This window comes from Martes martes (genome assembly GCF_963455335.1).
Source record: "Martes martes genome assembly, chromosome: 11".
NCBI classification, from domain to species: domain Eukaryota; kingdom Metazoa; phylum Chordata; class Mammalia; order Carnivora; family Mustelidae; genus Martes; species Martes martes.
In genome coordinates this window covers 89,738,373-89,743,767 of record NC_137899.1, presented here as the reverse complement: position 1 = coordinate 89,743,767, position 5,395 = coordinate 89,738,373, and positions in this window count along the sequence as shown.

Here is a 5,395-nt window from a genome sequence, read left to right as displayed (position 1 = left end):
TTTATTTGACAGAGACAGAGAGATCACAAGTAGGCAGAGAGGCTGGCAGAGAGAGAGAGAGGGAAGCAGGCTCCCGCTGAGCAGAGAGCCTGATGCAGGGATAGATCCCAGGACCTGGAGATCATGACCTGAGCTAAAGGCAATGCTTAACAGACTGAGCCATCCAGGGACCCCTAAAAATTTTTTTTAATGTGAATATGAGTGTATCCGGACAGACTTTCCAATTCCTCAATGAAATTCTTATATTCTGCAGCCAGTTTCCCACATTTCCCTGAAAAATCGGTTTGGCACATATACCTTACCCGCCTGGCCCCACGTGCATTGAAATTTGTGAGCCTTAGAAAAATATATTTAACCTTCTTAACCCTCAGATTTTCTCCCAGGAATAATAATCCCTGTCAACCTTATGTAATTGACGGAAGGGTTGATGAGTTACGTGTGGAAGCGTTCCGGGGCTGAAATTGTCAGACAACGTGATGTACTGTCTTCCCTCCCTCCCTACCCCCTGCAGCCCGGAACAGATCAAAGCATGTTTCAGGATGTGTGTTAGTGACAGCTTCACACACACTTAATACCTCAGTTGGGCAAAAGGGAACAGAACCAGTGTAGGGAAATTGAAATTAAATGATCCCATGGGTCGATTTCTTTCCCTTAAAATCTTCTCAGTCATTCTGGGTTGGGCGGGGAGAGGAGGAAAGCATGGTACGTAACTCCGAGATATGCCACACCGTGTAGAAAACTTGGTTCTCTGCTATCATGTTTACCAGAAGTGGTATAATGGTGTCTTTTCCTCATAGTTAGAATTTCAGCCTCAATTCAATAATACAATTTGATAAATATCAATTTAAATAGAAACGAAGGAGGAACCTGCAAGGCACATAGGTCATCAGATTCCTGCCATCCTGGAGCTGGCCCATGGCCCCAGGCACTGAGGACCGTGCTTCGTAGCACTGTCAGCCCCTTTCTGTTTGTGTATGAGTCTCCTAAGGGGAATTTGAGAGGCAAAGTAGGGGGGACTTGAGGGGTAGGGATGGAAAAAATGAAACAGGATGGGATCGAGAAGGAGACAAACCATAAGAGACTCTTAATCTCACAAAACAAACTGAGGGTTGCGGGGGAGTGGTAGGGAGAGGGTAGTTGGGTTACGGACATTGGGGAGGGTGTGTGCTATGGTAAGTGCTGTGAAGTGTGTAAACCTGGCGATTCACAGACCTGTACCCCTGGGGCTATTAATACATTATATGTTAATAAAAAAAAATTTAAGAGTCGCCTAAAGGGGCACCTGGGTGGCTCAGTTGGTTAAGCCTCTGCCTTCGGCTCAGGTCATGATCCTAGGGTCCTGGGATCAAGTCCCTCATCAGGCTCCCTGCTCAACGGGGAGCCTGCTTCTCCCTCTGCCTGACCTGTGCTCTCTCTCTCTCTCTATATATATATCTGACAAATAAATAATCTGTTTTTAAAAAAAGGAGTTTCCTTAAAAGGAGCTAATTTTACTAAAGATCATTCCTTCTCCCTTCCATCCTCCCTCTTCTGTCCCTCCGTGTTCCATTCCTTTTTTTCTTTCTTCCTATCTTCCTTCCTTCCTTTACTAACTAAACATCTGCTCTAAGCCAGACATATCGACCTTTGCCACTAGCATTCCGGTCGGAAAGGTTGCCTTCCTAGCCCAAACTCCAAAACTCTATGTGTCTTAATGCAGTGCTCTGAGAAAGAAAATCTGTCCTTGAATAACGTCCTTGAAGAAGCTAGAGTGCCTCAATCTATCAACATGCTGGGGCATTGCTCGAATCTGACCTCTGAAACAAGCAACAGAAATATTTTGACTTTATAAATAATACCTTAAGCATATTTATAGTGTGTCTTTCCAGGACACAGCTCCAAGCATCTCAAGATTTATGTGATATAGAGAGAAGAAAATCATCCTCATGTAGTACATATGGAAAATAGGTTTTTAAAAAAAAAAAATCAAGTGACAAATCTCTGTAGGATTATCAACTTGAGGACACTTGTCAAGCAGTATCCCACAGGAGTCTTCTTACTTAATTTTTTTGTCAACAACTTGGTTAAGTGGATTTTATAAATGATTCAAAATATGTCTGAGTGGCTAGAACTAGAAGCAAAAATGGTTTTTAAAACAACCTTGACAGTGTTTCCTGCTGACAAACAAGCGGGCGGGGATGATGAACGTTCCCAAAGTGATAGGTCCTTCTTCACCAGGGAACGGGGTTGTACGAAGGTTGAACTCATTGAGCCTGGCTGCTGTCGAAGAAATTCTATTCACTCAAGGATGCTAGAATTTTGAACTCAGGGGGAAAAAAGAAGAAAAAGTCTGGGAGATGAAGGCTTGCCTCTACTGCATACCTCTGGTTTTACGATGAAACGATGAAAATATTGAAGATGAAATGACCCCTAAGACCCCCACCTAAAACTGGGCATCCCAGTTGTTGATTTGCAGCCTCTCAGCTCCATATTCCCTCTTCCTGGCTTTGCGGAGGGAGGGGGGGCTGGAGCTTGATCCTGTGGACGTCTGTCCTCTACCAGGTGACCCAATGGGGAGCTTTGTCACAGGGGGTGCTCTGGGAGCAGAGCGGGAGGAGGTGGTCTGTCTTCCTGGTTCTGGTGTTGTCCACTCTCTTCTTGTTCCTGCAGCCCAAGGGGTACCCCATGGCCCTCATCTCAGGGAATTTAGCAGTACCCTTACAGATGGTTACTAGAGAGTTCTGCCAGACCCCAGCAAACTTCCTGGAAAGTACAATACCCCCAAGAAGCTTCCTGATGGGCTGGCCAGTGACCCAGCTGGACCCCAGAGGATGAGTCACAGCAAGTTTGATCAGCAGCTGATGGAATGTCTCTGCTGGCCTGAGGGCCCTAACCATACCCTTTCCAGTAAGGCCTGAATCTTAGTTTGGCTCTCAAGAAGGCTCTCTTCCAGATTTGTTCCTTCCTTGGGTTATCCACGTTGGTCCTAGGTAGTAGCTACTTCTCATATCTGCTATTTGTATAATCTGGGGAGTTTCTTAACTCCTTATAGTAATGAATTCTCTGTTATTAGTTTGTAATTCTTTACATTAAACTTTCCCCTTTCGTTACTGTGTGATTTCTGTTTCTTGACTAGACCTTGTTGAATATACTCATAGCCAACAGAAAAGTGAGCTGAAGAGTTCACTAGAAGCAACGTACAACAAATTCCATAGTAGCACTATTCATAACAGCCAAAATGCCCATTACCAGCAGAAGAGAGAAATAATTTGTGGTATATTCATGGAAAGGAATGCTGGAGAGTGAATAGAATAAATGAACTACAAATACATGTGAAAACACAAACAAACAGAAACAGAATGTTGAGTGAAAGAAGCAGAAACAAAAGAAAATATGCTGTATGATTCCATTTATGTGAAGTCCCAAAACAGGCAAAACAAATTCTGGGGCTAGAAAGAGAGAAAAGTGGTTATTCCTAACGGGGGTGATTAGTGATTGGGAGGGGAAACAAGGAGCTTCTGGGATGCTGGTAATGTTCTGTTTCTTGGCCAGGGTCTTGGTTATACAGATGATCGTTCATGCAAATTAATTAAGCAGTGCATTTTTTATGTTTACATGTTTGATGTTTAAAAATTAGTCATGCTGAAAATATGTAATATTTAATAAAAATATTTAATGAAACACATGTATTTATTGAATTGATGAGGTACAAATTATTTGACTCCAATAATAAAGGAAAGCTCATTCATTCAACAAAAAATATATGTGCATAGTGTGTATCAGTCACTGAATATGATGCTAAGAATCAAGAGATGAATTCGTTATTCTTGGTTCTGTCCACAAAGGGCCGTGGTCTCCAGGGGAGACAGACATGAAAATGACAACTACAACACAACATGCTTCATGGATTTGTTCAGGTGTTGTGGATGGAGTCCTACAGATAAAAGAGGGAACCAGGGATGGTGTATTGAAAAGCTACACACAGAAAGGTGGCAGCATCTGAGAGGGGATCTTCCCTCTGCACAGTAAGGATGTATCTACTCACTCCATCATCCTCCACTTCCATAAAAGGTTGAGCAGGAGAAAGGGGGTATTCTGAGCAGGCAGAACGGCATGCACAGAGACGTGAATTTTGAAACTCACTGTAAACTCAGAGAACAGTGTTTAATGTCGCAAGAGTCTGGGTAGCACTGGGAAGAATGGCAGGAGAGGAAACTACAGAGGGAAACTGAGACTTGATTGTGACATGCTTGTACACCTTCTACACATGTGAATTTTGCACAGGGTGCCAAAGAAATTCTGTATAACTTAGGCTCTAGAGATGCCTTCCCGCCCAACACCCAACCGATGCCCATGTTTGTCCTCTTTCACGGAGAAATCAATAAAACCAATAGAATTTGGTACAAGTGACACTGTGTGACTTCTGAGGTCACTGCAGCTTCTGCCTTGATTTCTTGAAAAACTTGTTCTCGGGGTGTCAGTCATCATATAAGAAGTCCAGCTAGCCTGAGTCCACAGCATTGTGAGAAAGCACAGCCTAAGAGAGACTGTGTGGAGAGGGTTGTTCCTCAGTCCAGTCAAGCTTTCAGGTGACTCCATCCTCGCCTGACCACAACTGCATCAGAAACCCCAATGGAGAACGGACTCGCTGTGTGTTGAATGTGTATGACATAAAGAACTGTAAGAAAGACTTTCTTTTTTTCGGATCTACACTATATTTTGAATCACTACTCTTCAGAGTGGTCTATTACACAGTACTAGACACCTAGACCACATATTTTGGCATAGAAATGTGACAGAGAGAGTATGAGTTTGTCTTTAGAAACACAAGTCTGGAGACAGCATGGAGGAAGGTTTGAAAACGACAGAGGTTAAAGGTACCAAGACACATTCAGAGGCTTTCACAGGAGGATATGTGGACAGAGAGGCTAGAATCTAGAGATACTTGTGAGGCATACTTGACAGGGTGTAGAGATCAAATAACTGTGTGGTGGGAAGGAGAGGAAGACTGTGGAAAACTTTCAGGTTTCTGCCCAAAGAGAATAGATGGTAGATAATGTCCGTAATAGAAATTAGGCCCTATCGAGGCATCTGGGTGGCTCAGTTGGTTAAGTGCCGGACTTTGGCTCAGGTCATGATCCCAGTGTCCTGGGATGGAGCCCCTCATTGGGATCCCTGCCCAGCAAGGAGCTTCTCCCTCTCTCTCTGCTGCTCTCCTTGCCTGTGCTCACTCTCTCTCTCTCTCAAATAAATAAAATCTGGAAAAAAAAAAAAAACAACCAAGAGCTTATATGGAAGGGTAGATGAGCTGTGTAGATGCTTAAGCAGAAGGGGTTACAAGGATATAATGCTAAAGGAGTCAAATATGCAGTTGGAAGTTTTATTTAAGGCATGCAGGAAATTGGGTCGTACATGT